Source organism: Bufo bufo, chromosome 5 (genome assembly GCF_905171765.1).
Source record: "Bufo bufo chromosome 5, aBufBuf1.1, whole genome shotgun sequence".
Classification (NCBI taxonomy): domain Eukaryota; kingdom Metazoa; phylum Chordata; class Amphibia; order Anura; family Bufonidae; genus Bufo; species Bufo bufo.
Window position 1 is genome coordinate 341,316,746 of NC_053393.1, and position 15,358 is coordinate 341,332,103.

Genomic DNA, 15,358 nt, shown 5'->3' on the forward strand with positions numbered 1-15,358 from the left:
AACTCTCTTTGATACTAGAAAAGGCCTTAAGCGCATCTACCGACCAGGAAGAAAAATCTACCCTCTTTTCTTTTTAGTCATATTAGTGAGTGGCTTAACAACAGAGGAATAATTCAAAATGAACTTTCTGTAATAATTGGCAAAACCCAAAAAACGCATCAGCGCCTTCTGATTCTCAGGAAGCTCCCAATCAAGCACAGCGCGGACCTTCTCAGGGTCCATGCGAAAACCAGAAGCGGAGAGAAGAAAACCCAGAAATTGAATCTCCGGAACCGCAAACACACATTTTTCCAGTTTAGCGTACAATTTATTCTCCCGCAGAATGAGCAAGACCTGACGTAGGTAGTCCCTATGAGTTTTGAAATCAGGAGAAAAAATCTAAATGTCATCTAGATACACCAGTACAAATTTCCCCATTAAATGATAAAAAATGCTGGTCACAAAATGTTGGAAGACGGCTGGAGCATTCATCAAACCAAAGGGCATAACCAAATTCTCAAAATGGCCCTCAGGGGTATTGAAGGCCGTCTTCCATTCGTCCCCTTCCCTGACCCTGACTAGGTTGTATGCCCCTCTTAAGTCCAACTTAGAAAAAACTTTAGCCCCAACAATCTGGTTAAACAGGTCCGGGATCAGAGGAAGCTGATAAGGGTCACGAATCGTGATACAGTTCAGCTCCCTGAAATCCAGACATGGTCTTAAAGAACCATCTTTTTTTCTTTAAAAAAAAAAAACCCGGCGGCAACAGGTGACTTCGAGGGTCGGATGTGTCCCTTTCTCAGGCTCTCAGAGATATAAGTACGCATAGCGACTCTTTCAGGTTGGGAGAGATTGAATAAACGTGATTTTAGCAGCTTGGCGCCTGGGATGAGATTAATAGGGCAATCGTACTCCCGGTGAGGGGGCAGCTCCTGGACACCACTCTCTGAAAACACATCCGAAAATTCAGAGAGAAAAGATGGTACAGTCTTGGTAGAAACCTCTGAAATAGACGCTGTGAGGCAATTCTCTCTGCAAAAGTCACTCCAACCATTTATTTGCCTTGCTTGCCAATCAATGGTGGGGTTATGTTTAGTGAGCCAGGGTAGCCCCAACACTAGAGGAGTAGGTAATCCGCTTAGGACAAAACATGACATATCCTCAACATGAGCATCACCCACAGTCAAACGGATATTGTGAACTATGCCCTTTAACGATTTTTGAAAAAGTGGAGCGGAATCGATAGCAAAAACAGGTATATCCTTTCCCAAAGTGCATACCTGGAAACCATGTGTTATAGCAAATTTATTATCAATGAGATTGACAGCTGCTCCACTATCTACAAAATATCACAAACAATGTTCTTGCTATCTAGCGCCACCCTGGCAGGTAGGACAAAACGGGAACTACAAGCAAATGGCAAACCTTCAATTTCCGCATCAACCTTGCCGATAGTAACAGATGGAAAGTTTTTAGAGGTTTTTTTTCTTTGTTTCTTTATTACCCTCAGAAAACTCCCTGAATCTCCTAGAGGGGCAAACATTTGCCAAATGATTTATACCCCCACAACAGAAACAAACCCTCCTCTGAGAGCTGAATCCTCTACTATCAGAGGCAAGCAAACCCAGCTGCATGGCCTCCTGCTCAAAGGGAATTGAGAGAGACTGAGGCCCCTGCGCACTGAATGAGACCGCCCCACTGTCCTTCGACTATATATGACAGGAAGGAGTGGTCTCTCCTCTCTCCCTAAGACGCCTGTCAATACGAACAGCTAGAGACATTGCAGACTCCAACGAGGCAGGTCTCTCATGAAAGGCAAATGCATCTTTCAATCCCTACGAAAGACCATGGCAAAATTGACTTCGGAGTGCAGCATCATTCCAACCAGTATCAGCTGCCCATCTCCGAAATTCTGAACAATATAACTCTGCGGACTGTTTACCCTGGCATAAAAGACGCAGTTTAGATTCAGCCAGAGTAATACGATCCGGGTCATCATATATCTGCCCCAGGGCTACAAAAAATTCATCCACCGATCGGAGGGGCCGTGCCCCCACCGGCAGTGAAAAGGCCCAAGACTGAGCATTATCCCTGAGCAGCGAGATGATGATCCCCACCCTCTGCTCCTCATCACCAGAGGAATGGGGAAGTAGGTGAAAATAGAGTTTGCAAGCCTCTCTAAAGCGAACAAAATTCTCACTACCCCCGAAGAACGTATCCCGAAGCGAGATCTTAGGCTCGGAACAAACTCCATGAACGCAAGCAGAACTGGTCACCTGAAACTGAGACACAGTTTTACAGAGATCTGCTACCTCCAGTGAAAGACCCTGCATGCGGTCAATCAAGGCTGAAACCGGATCCATGCTTAAGACGGTATTGGCGGTTTATAATGTCACGGATGGTGTTGCAGAAAACTGGAAGTTATAAATAAACATCCGACTGACTTGATCCCAAACTAAGGAACATGTGGGTGAGCCCTATAAAACCCCTTGAGCTCTCCCTGACTCCTATGCCCATGCAAAGGTCTTTATGGTAGACGATTGCATGCCCTCGTACATAGACTGTGTGACACCTGAAAACCCTATAATAGTGAGGGGACACGACCACCGGCTCCCTGCACTTAATACGGACGAAGTCAGGGTCACCTAGAATCAAGCCAGCAAGGAAACACAAATAAAGGAAAAAAGACTTATCTGAGGAATCAGCAGTTGCAGCCTCCAGCAGTGAACACAATCCAGGAAGTAGTATAAACCGCAAAGTGAGGCATTATAGGAGGGAATATAAAGGGAGGCAATCAGTGTAAATAGATGACAGCTGGGAGAAGGAAAGGAGATGACAAAGTGAAACCAAAACAAAGAACATCATGCAAGAGGTACAGAAGAACGTCTGCCAGACCTTCTCAGAGAGCTGGCGGTGACACAAGTACAACGTTCTGGAATGGCCATCTCAGTCCCCAGACCTGAATATAATTGAAAATCTGTGGTGTGACTTAAAGAGAGCTGTCCATGCTCGGAAGCCATCAAACCTGAATGAACTAAAGATGTTTTATAAAGAGGAATGGTCCAAAATACCTTCAACCAGAATCCAGACTCTCATTGGAACATACAGGAAGCGTTTAGAGGCTGTAATTTCTGCAAAAGGAGGATCTACTAAATATTGATTTCATTTCTTTTTTGTGGTGCCCACTTTCTGTAAATCCAATAAACTTCATTTCACTTCTCAAATATCACTGTGTGTGTCTCCTATATAATATATTTAACTGACATTTTTTATCGTTACAACCAGCGATTTATACAGGAAAATCATAACAATTAACAAGGTTGCCCAAACTTTCGCATCCCACTGTATATATATATATATATATATATATATATAGTAAAAACAAAATGGGAGGCAGCACAGATCTGAATTTGAAATAGCCGGGTGCACGCTCTGGGGACTAAAGCTTACCCAAATATAGTATGCAAAAAAGAGCAGCACTCCAACACAGGATAAAATAAAATCCAAAAAATGTATTCACCCATGGTGTTGCAATGTTTCGGCTCTACAATTGAGCCTTTTTCAAGCAATAAAAGGGACTCAGTGAACAGAATACATACACCCACATCATTAACAAAGTGTCACATGATCATTGCAATACATACAACTTTTAACCATTTAGTTCATCAATTATACCATGATTACAAAGAATTAAAGTGTCTACGTACCATAAATCAATTGTTACAACTTATTCATAATATACATATATGCACAATTCATCAAATACTATGTGGCAATCCAATTATCATAAAAATGCATATAAAAAGTGCAAGTGCTTACGTGTATTGGTACATAATAGGTTAAAAAGTACTATTGATTATTATTCGCTGGGGTTTAGTAACCAGCAATCTGTGTACAGACTCACTAACATGGTGGAGTCGCGATCCTGTTTAGACAGCAATGGCGTCCTTGGTGTGCTGCAGTTCTTGTTGCGCATGCTCCGGATTGCATACGTGTCATCCACGTCATGATGACGATACTGAACATCAGAGTCTGCACAGATTAGTTTTTACATTTGTCGGCCATATTGATTGAGGTCCATGTCCATACTTATTACAGCCCAAATATTCAGGCAACAATGTATCACAGCAGAAACCCATAGGCCAATATCATTCATATCGTGCATAGATATCGACCGTTCTATATGCCGACCACTGTCGGGACCAGCTGTTCACTGTCCAGTGCATGCTGTCTCCAACATACGAAAGAAAGAAGTGTAAAGACCTTGACAACTGAATGCCATATCAATCCACATTATCCTCCGGATCCAAAATTACAGTCGAGGATGGATCTCCTCCATTGCAACCATACTACTACACATCATAGGAGCAGAGCCATCTATACCTCCATATTGCAATCCAGATACATACAACTGTTGTTTACAAAAAACTATTATTAAAAATAACCAGGTCCGCGCCAACACCAGGTGAGTATATATCTGATACAACTTCATGTCACTCAATACCAGCAAAACTTGTGTATAGATATCTATAAAAAAAGGAAAAATACATAATTATGTCATGAAAAATAAAATAAATTATTAGTTTGTCCCAAACAAACATTTACTACCTATCACACATAGCCTCGGGATTCCTAAAAACAGGGAAATAAAGGGCAAACCACCCACCCTAAATGTTCACAACCTAATAGTCCACATTGAGACCATCTGGTTTCAATGTGTTGAGTATAAAGATCCACTGTAATTCTTTCTTTTTAAGTATATTTATTCTATTGCCCCCTCTCCTGGGCATAGGTACATGATCTATGACCCTACATTTTAAGTCTCGTTCTTGATGTTTCTGTTCAAAAAAAATGTTTAGAGACCGGCAGGTCAAGACGTTTTTTCCTAATCGGATTACGGTGATTGTTCAATCTAGTTTTAAAATCTGTGGAGGTTTCTCCAACATATACTGTAACATGTTACATGGACATGATAGAACATATACTACATATTCTGAACTGCATGTGAGATGGAAACGAATCGGATATGTCTCCCCAGTGCCAGGATGCAAAAAGGATTTGCCCTTTATTTCCCAGCGAATAATAATCAATAGTACTTTGCACTTTTTTGGGTTTTTAACCTATTATGTACCAATACACATAAGCACTTGCACTTTTTATGAATTTTTATGATAATTGGATTGCCACATAGTATTTGATGAATTGTGCATATATGTATATTATGAATAAGTTGTAACAATTGATTTATGGCATGTAGACACTTTAATTCTTTGCAATCATGGTAAAATTGATGCCTGAAAATCAAACCCCTTAATCGATATTTGGTGAAAGCTGGTTTATCACAGGCTTTAATCAATATTTGGTGGAAGTCGGTATATCAATACACTGTATTAGTATTTTGTGGAAACAGCTATATAGAACCCAATAATGAGTATTTGCTGGAAGCCGGCAAATCAAACCCCTTAATCGATATTTGGTTGAAGCTGGTGTATCGCGGGCCTCAATCAATATTTGGTGGAAGCTGGTATATCAATTCCCTGTGTCAGTATTTTGTAATAAAAGGTATATGGAACCCAATAATAAGTATTTGTTGGAAGCTGGAAAATCAGACCCCTCAATCGATATTTGGTGGAAGCTGGTGTATGCAGGTCTCAATCAATATTTGGTGGAAGCCGGTATATCAATACCCTGTATCAGTACTTTGTGGAAACAGGTATATAGAACCAAATAATTATTTGCTGTAAGCTGGTAAATCAAACCACTTAATCAATATTTGGTGGAAGCTGGTGTATCGCAGGGCTCAATCAATATTTGGTGGAAGCCAGTATATAAATTCCCTGAATCAGTATTTTGTGGAAACTGGTATAAAGAACCCAATAATGAGTATTTGCTGGAAGCCGGCAAATCAAGCCCCTTAGTCGATATTTGGTGGAAACTGGTTTATTGCAGATCTCAATCAATATTTGGTGGTAACCGGTATATCAATACCCTGTATCAGTATTTTGTGGAAACAAGTATATAGAACCCAATAATGAGTATTTGCTTGGAGGTGGCAAATCAAACCCCTTAATCAATATTTGGTGGAAGCTGGTATATCAATTCCCAGTATCAGAATTTTGTAGAAACAGGTATATGGAACCCAATAATGAGCATTTGTTGGAAGCTGGCAAATCAAACCACTTAATAGATATTTGGTGGAAGCTGGTGTATCACAGGCCTCAATCAATATTTGGTTGAAGCTGGTATATCAATACCCTGCATCAGATTTTTCTGGAAACAGGTATATGAAACCCAATAATGAGTATTTGCTGGAAGCTGGCAAATCAAACCCCTTAATCGATATTTGGTGGAAACTGATGTATCACAGGCCTCAATCAATATTTGGTGGAAGCCAGTATATCAATTCCTTGTATCAGTATTTTGTGGAAACTGGTATATAGAACCCAATAATGAGTATTTGCTGGAAGCCGGCAAATCAAACCCCTTAATCGATATTTGGTTGAAGCTCGTGTATCGCAGGCCTCAATCAATATTTGGTGGAAGCCGGTGTATCAATACCCTGTATTAGCATGTTGTGGAAACAGGTATATAGAAAACAATAATGAGTATTTGCTTGAAGCCGGTAAATCAAACCACTTAATCGATATTTGGTGGAAGCTGGTGTATCGTGGGCCTCAATCAATATTTGGTGGAAGCTGGTATATCAATTCCCTGTATCAGTATTTTGTAGAAACAGGTATATGGAAACCAATAATGAGTATTTGTTGGAAGCCGGCAAATTAAACCCCTTAATCGATAATTGGTCGAAGCTGGTGTATCGAAGGCCTCAATCAATATTTGGTGGAAGCTGGTATATCAATTCCCTGTATCAGAATTTATGGAAGCAGGTATATGAAACCCAATAATGGGTATTTGCTTGAAGCTGGCAAATCAAACCCCTTAATATATATTTGGTGGAAGCTGGTATATGGCAGACCTCAATCAATATTTTGTGGAAGGCAGTATATCAATACCATGTATCAGTACTTTGTGGAAACAGGTATATAGAACACAATAATGAGTATTTGCTGTAAGCTGGTAAATCAAACCACTTAATCGATATTTGGTGGAAGCTGGTGTATCGCAGGTCTCAATCAATATTTGGTGGAAGCCAGTATATCAATTCCCTGTATCAGTATTTTGTGGAAACTGGTATATAGAACCCAATAATGAGTATTTGCTAGAAGCTGGAAAATCAAACCACTTAATCGATATTTGGAGGAAGCTAGTGTATCGCAGTCCTCAATCAATATTTGGTCGAAGCCGTTATATCAATTCCCTGTATCAGAATATTATGGAAACAGTTATATGAAACTCAATAATGAGTATTTGCTGGAAAGTGGCAAAGCAAACCCCTTAATTGATATTTGGTGGAAGCTGGTGTATCGCAGGCCTCAATCAATATTTGGTGGAAGCCGGTATATCAATGCCCTGTATCGGTATATTGTGGAAACAGGTATATAGAACCCAATAATGAGTATTTGCTGGAAGCCAGTAAATCAAACCCCATAATCAATATTTGGTGAAAGCTGGTGTATCGCAGGCATCAATCTGTATTTTGTGGAAGCTGGTGTATCACACCACTCAATCAGTATTTTGTGGAAGCAAGTATATTGCACCCCTTAATCAGTTATTTTGGAGGCAACAGGTATATCACACCAGTTGCAATTAGTTATTCAAATATCGTTTGTCCCTCTATATAGCTGCAGTATCTCAGCAGAACTGCACACAACTGTTGCACAAAACAAATGCACTATAATATACTTTCTACGATAGAAGGTATATTATAAGTATGTCACACCTATTGATAGCACACCTATATCAGTCCTTAAAATAACTTTTGTGGCCCTATTAGCTAGCGTTTGGTGTCCCTAACAGTCTGTCCCTGCTCCACACAGCAACCTCAACCTACATTTGCAAAAAACAGAATGTAAAATTGCTGCCAGATTGGGTTTATTTATAGTCTCTATTGGCTGTCCTGTCTCACCTGAAGGATGTATCATGGGTCAGATTCTTTACAATGGGCCGTCTCCTCCTCCCTGTACCGTCTCCTCCTCCCTGTACCAATGTGAAAATTAGCATACAGGGTGGGAGAATGTAACGGGGACCACAGCAGGCGAACGGAGCGGCACCCAGAAAAAAATGGTAAGAGCTATTAGATCCCCGCTGTATGCCCTACATATCCTGATACTTAGTTTATAAAACAAAGGAAGAACGGACCGGATCTGTTAGTATATAATCTTGTGATTTATTGTCACATTCCACACTTGAATGTGACAATAAATCACAAGATTATGTACTAACAGTGGGTGCTGGTCCGTTCTTTCTTTGATCTACATGGGACGCCTGCCCTGGGACACGCGCACCGCCACTCTATTTCCCGCAGTGCCGATCGATATATTGTATACACTTAGTTTATAATGTCTGGACCCATGAAAGGTCCTCTTTAAAATCCACTGCAGTTCCTGAATTTCACACAGTGTTAGCCCAGGACTGTGTCTGTGCTGCTGCCCCTACATGCGGGCAAGGGCGCCCTTACTCCCTCCTGCTGTCGATTACCATGCTGACAAGCACGGGCAGCAGGTAGCTTAAATTGTTGTATCTGTACCCCCTGCTAAAGCTTCCTTCCTTGGTGGCACAAGTGCAGCTATGTGTCTTTGGCATCCCCCTTTCTGCTTAGAGTCCTGTACTGTTTGTTAGTGCATGCACGGGCATGTCTCTCCTATTCCTATGGTTGGGTTGCAGGATATATTTAAAGGCGCTTCTTGCCTCAGGAAGATCCGCAAGCAATCTTGCCACTAGCTAGTCTAGTAGCTTTTGTGAAGGTTTTTGGTAAGTTTCTGCTTTACTGTGTGAAGGGCCCTAATTCTCAATTAAACAGACTTTGCTTGATTACCGCCTGCCCCTGACCTTGGACTTCGATTACGGACTTTTCTTGATCACTGCCTGTCCTGACTCCGGACCCCCCGCTATGTCTTTCCCTTCAGTACCTTGCACCGGTATCTCTGACCCCCAGCTCAGCTGCCACTGCCCCAGAGATTGCTTTGGAGTGGTACTTGGTGACTACTTTAATGGCCCAAGCTTATCCTCACAATCATAGGCTCTAGTAAAGACCAGGTAGTTACTTAGTCACTCTCTTCCAGGTTATAGCCGGTCAGTGGTACAGTGGGCCCCCACCCGCTTGCATAAAAGTTGGCTCAGGCCATGGACTGATTCAAGGTGGCTGCTGTTTTAATTTTGCACCTTACAGGAGAGGCCCTAGCCTGGATCAACCCACTCTGGGAGAGGAGTGACCCGGTCATTATGGATCTATAGGTCTTCCTAGAGACTTTCCATAGGGTGTTTGAAGAGCCAGGACGCACCACCTCAGCCGGCTCCTTCTATACTGCAGCTACTCTGAGGAAGTCAATCTGTGGGCCGGTATGCAGTCCAGTTCCAGACCCTTGCCTCTAAATTGGGTTGGAATAATGAGGCTTTAGCAACCGCTTTCTGGGAGGGTTTCTCCAGGAAAATAACAGATGAACTGGCCAGTCGGGATATCCCCTTTATCCTGGATAACCTTATTTCCATGGCCACCTGGATTGTTCTGCGCTTCCAAGAAAGTGCTAAGAAGGTAGCACATGAGAGAAGACCATACTTTCCAGTATCCTCTTTCCAGAGGTCTTTAGTCCCTCAGCATTCCACATCTGCAGCTGGAACAGAACCAATACAGTTTGACAGAGTCGAACTGACTGAACAAGAACATGATCACCGTCATATAAGGGGACTTTGCTTCTACTGTGGTGGTGCTGGACATCTTCTCCGTTCCTGCCCTCTGAAGTGGGGAAACTCCCGAGCCTAGGGTATGCTGGAGAGGAGACACTAGGTGAAGGCAATTCCTCTCCTGCTCTGACTCTTACAGTAACCCTGTCGTTGGGAGATGCTCGATTCACAGAGGCGGTGTTTCTGTATTACGGATAAGCAGGAAACTTCCTGCAGCAAGGCCTAGTGGATCCTGCAGAGTCTTCTGACATATCATCCGTTGACGGAAGGTCTCTATCTGAGTCCATACAGTTAGTCACTAAACCTGTAAAATTACAGATGGGAGAGCTTCATACTGAAGAGATTCCGTTCCTAAATTCTCTCAAGTCTGTCTCATCCTCTCTTCCTGGGACTTCTGTGGCTTCATAATCATGAACCTGTTCTTCACTGGAGGTCAGGAAAGGTGCTTAGATGGGGACAGTCCTGTCTTGGGGAGGCATCTTTTTTCTGTTCAGCTGGCTTGGTCTCCTCAGATACCACCCAATCTCCAGGGTATGCCAGCAGCTTATCATGCTTATGTGGACATCTTTAACAAGAGGCTGAGACACTACCTCCTCACAGGCCGTATGACTTCCCTATTGACTTGGTTCTGGGTTCCTCGCCTCCTTGTAAATGCATCTATCCCCTGTCACCAGCAGAGACTCAATCCATGTCTGAGTATATGAAAGAGAACCATGACACAGGATTTATCCGCAAATCTTCCTCGCAGGCTGGTGCAGGTTTCTTCTTTGTGAAGAAGAAAGATGGCTCCCTACATTCATGCATCAACTACAGGGGCCCTAACAAGATCATGGTAAAAAATAAGTACGCTCTTCCCCTTTTCCTGAAAGAAACCCTGCAGTGTTCCAACAGTTCATAAACAACATCTTTAGAGACTTGCTCTATTCCTGTGTGGTGGTGTACCTGGATAATATCCTTGTTTTTCCTCCAGATTTGGCTACTCACCGGAGGCAGGTTCCTTAGGTTCTTTAAAGGTTATGAGAAAATCATCTGTACACCACGTTCGAGAAATGTATCTTTGAGCAGTCTTTGCTTCCATTTCTAGGATACATAATATACGATACTGGCCTGCAGATGGATCCCGAAAAGCTGTCTGCAAATTTAAAGTGGTCTTGTCCTTCTGGGTTAAAGACAATCCAAATGTTCCTGGGATTCGCCAACTATCACCAGTTTGTGCTGCACTTCTCGTCTTTGACAGCTCCCATCTCTGCCTTGACCAGCAAAGAATTAAATCCTAACAATTGGACAGCTGAGGCTGAATCGGCTTTTCAAGCCTTGAAGCAGGCTTTCTCTGTGGCTCTGGTTCTCCATCGCCCTTTTGCCATCAAGCAATTCTATCTGCATCATCTCTTGGATCTGGGGCTGTGCTTTCACAAAAAGCTTCCTCCACTCCTGAGAGCAACTACTTGATTAGAGACAAAGAGTTGTTGGCCATCAAAATGGCACTGGAGTAAAGGCATTACCTTCTGGAGGGAGAATCTCATCCTGTGGTGATTTGCACTGACCACAAGAATCTGACCTATCTGCAGTCTGCCCAAAGACTGAATCCTAATCAAGCTAGGTAGTCCTTATTCTTTTCCCATTTTGATTTTGCACTTCATATCCGTGCCACAGAGAAGAATATCAAAGTAGATTCTCTCTTGAGGTCCTTTAATCCTACTAACCGGGAGGAGGAGTCTCAACACATCATTGATCGCGTAAAAATTGCTGTTTATCATATCAAGTTATCTGAGATTCTGCCCAGAAAGACTATTGTTGAGGAGACCATGGCATCTCTGAAAATGGCTTCTGCGAGCATGAAGGAGGCTGCTGACAAAAGACATAGAGATTCTCATAAATTCCATCCCGTGGCTTGCCTCTAAAATACATCAGGCTCAAAATATCCAAATTAGGTCCACTCTTCATCGGTCCATTTGAGATCCTTGAGCAAATTAATGATGCTTCCTACAAGCTTAGAATAGTGTTATCGGCCTCTCTCTGGGTACTGAATTCCTTCTACGTCTCCCTGCTGTGATGAGAACGTCTAGGAGGTTAAAGTTATTCTGGGAATGAAGAAGAGTAGAGGTAGAACCCTGTTTCTTGTGGATTGGAAGGGGTTTGGCCCTGAGGAAAGCTCTTGGGAACCTAAAGCCAGGCCTGAGGAGAGGGGGTGTAAGGGGAAAGGGGGTACTGTTAGCCCAGCGCTTTATACCTGCACTGCTGCCCCTACAGGTGGCATCCTTCTTCCTGCTTATAGTCCTGTACTGTTTTTTAGGGCATGCATGGGCGTGTCTCTCCTTTTTTTGTGAGGTTGCACGTGCACACCCTCTATCTCCCCAACCTATGGCTGTATTGCTGAATATATTTAAAGGTTCTTCCTGCCTCAGGAAGATGCCTGAGCAATCTTGGTCACTAGGTAGTCTAGTCCCTTGTGTAAAGGTGTTTAGTAAATTTCTGCTTTACTTAGTATTGGACCCTACTTCTCAATTAAACATACTTTGCTTAATTGCAGCCTTTCCCTGACTTTGGACTTCGATTTCAGACTTTGCTTGATTGCTGCCTGCCCCGACTCTAGACTTTCTGACCACATATTTCCCCTCTGTGCCTTGTACTGTTATCTCTGACTCCCAGGTCAGTTGACACTGGGCCTAAAACTGCTCCGGAGTGGTACCTGGTGACTAATGGCCCAAACCTATCCTCACCATCAGAGGCTCTACAGTCGTGGCCAAAAGTTTTGAGAATTATATAAATATTGGAAATTGGAAAAGTTGCTGCTTAAGTTTTTATAATAGCAATTTGCATATACTCCAGAATGTTATGAAGAGTGATCAGATGAATTGTATAGTCCTTCTTTGCCATGAAAATTAACTTAATCCCAAAAAAACCTTTCCACTGCATTTCATTGCTGTCATTAAAGGACCTGCTGAGATCATTTCAGTAATCGTCTTGTTAACTCAGGTGAGAATGTTGACGAGCACAAGGCTGGAGATCATTATGTCAGGCTGATTGGGTTAAAATGGCTGACTTGACATGTTAAAAGGAGGGTGATGCTTGAAATCATTGCTCTTCCATTGTTAACCATGGTGACCTGCAAAGAATCGCGTGCAGCCATCATTGCGTTGCATAAAAATGGCTTCACAGGCAAGGATATTGTGGCTACTAAGATTGCACCTCAATCAACAATTTATAGGATCATCAAGAACTTCAAGGAAAGAGGTTCAATTCTTGTTAAGAAGGCTTCAGGGTGTCCAAGAAAGTCCAGCAAGCGCCAGGATCGTCTCCTAAAGAGGATTCAGCTGCGGGATCGGAGTGCCACCAGTGCAGAGCTTGCTCAGGAATGGCAGCAGGCAGGTGTGAGCGCATCTGCACGCACAGTGAGGCGAAGACTTTTGGAAGATGGCCTGGTGTCAAGAAGGGCAGCAAAGAAGCCACTTCTCTCCAAAAAAAACATCAGGGACAGATTGATCTTCTGCAGAAAGTTTGGTGAATGGACTGCTGAGGACTGGGGCATTGTCATATTCTCCGATGAAGCCTCTTTCCGATTGTTTGGGGCATCTGGAAAAAGGCTTGTCCGGTGAAGAAAAGGTGAGCGCTACCATCAGTCCTGTGTCATGCCAACAGTAAAGCATCCTGAGACCATTCATGTGTGGGGTTGCTTCTCATCCAAGGGAGTGGGCTCACTCACAATTTTGCCCCAAAACACAGCCATGAATAAAGAATGGTACCAAAACACCCTCCAACAGCAACTTCTTGCAACAATCCAACAACAGTTTGGTGAAGAACAATGCATTTTCCAGCACGATGGAGCACCGTGCCATAAGGCAAAAGTGATAACTAAGTGGCTCGGGGACCAAAACGTTGACATTTTGGGTCCATGGCCTGGAAACTCCCCAGATCTTAATCCCATTGAGAACTTGTGGTCAATCCTCAAGAGGCGGGTGGAGAAGCAAAAACCCCCGAATTCTGACGAACTCCAAGAAGTGATTATGAAAGAATGGGTTGCTATCAGTCAGAAATTGGCCCAGAAGTTGATTGAAAGCATGCCCAGTCGGATTGCAGAGGTCCTGAAAAAGAAGGGCCAACACTGCAAATACGGACTCTTTGCATAAATGTCATGGAATTGTCGATAAAAGCCTTTGAAACGTAGGAAGTGCGTGTAATTATATTTCACTACATCACAGAAACAACTGAAACAAAGATCTAAAAGCAGTTTAGCAGCAAAATTTGTGAAAACTAATATTTGTGTCATTCTCGACGGTAGGGAAGACCAGGTAATTACTTACTCATGCCCCTCCAGGGAATAGCCAGTCAGTGGCGCAGTGGACCCACACCCGCTTGCATAACACACTGTTTTTGTCCCCTACCTGTGAGTTCAGTTTTTGAACATGTATTGTACTGTAAATTCTGCTGCTGGAATCTGCCACATCTGAACTATACTGTAGTATACCTTTAAACTACTACAAGCTCATTCATCTCTTACCCCTCTGCACCTTTCATCTGTTTCTTATTTGCCTCCAAAAATAACAGTACTATAAAATGAAACTAACTTAATAAGTGCTCAGAGGAAATAGAAGATAACTTATAGGGTAAACTGGACTGCACTAAACAGCCTGGGATCCTAAATCAACTCCTAGCAAGAAAATATGCAGGTCATCAGGACACTGTTTAGTAGCTGTGTTTTGATGACATGTATACCTAATGCCTACTGAATGAGAAGCAGAGTGGGACATCAGGAAAGATGCTTTATATGTCAGCAGAGGCTCATTTGCTCATAAAGCTGCTCAGGTATAAATCAGAATTCGAGCATACCAGTCTGAATATAGCTTGAATATTATTCTATGTGTCAGGTGTCTGATCAATGCAACAGCTCCACACATGCTGCTGCCATATTTTGAAGCAATGGCCTGGTGCCAGCACAGAATATTAATATGAAAAACAAAACTTAATAGATTTCCTAGACAATTGTTATCCCCTACTTCCTGACACCATAGGCACCTGACCTCAAGTACCTTATAGCAAATATGGTCCTGATACCACTAATCAGTGAAGGAATGTCTCTCATCAGCTTTCCATTTGTCCTCCCTCCCGAAGTTCTTAATGATTGCAATGATAACTGAAGGAGGAATGTGTCACATCACCATTCTGTAGCAGCAAATGTGTCTTTTTCAAAGCACTATTATGTGCTGCTACAGCAATGAACTCAGTATATACACTCCTTCTGCACTGACCACTCTGCAGCTCAGCAGGCTATAATTCTGACTCAGGGGAGAAGCTCAGAAGGTGTGTGACTATGTAGCTTCACCAGAACACTAGTGACCGGTGTGCTTGACTTAAATTGAGTGTCTAGGCAGACTAATAGAGATGAGAGAATTTCTAAAAAATTTGATTCGGCCGATTCACCAAATTTACAGAATATATTTGATTCAATATGAATTTATTTACGGCGAATCACGTTAAAAAACTGATATTTCCTGGCTGAAGAGAGCCTGTATAGTGGTGTAGAACACTGTGCCTTGCAGTAACACACATAGGGAGTCTGCTATGGTAATGAAACAATACT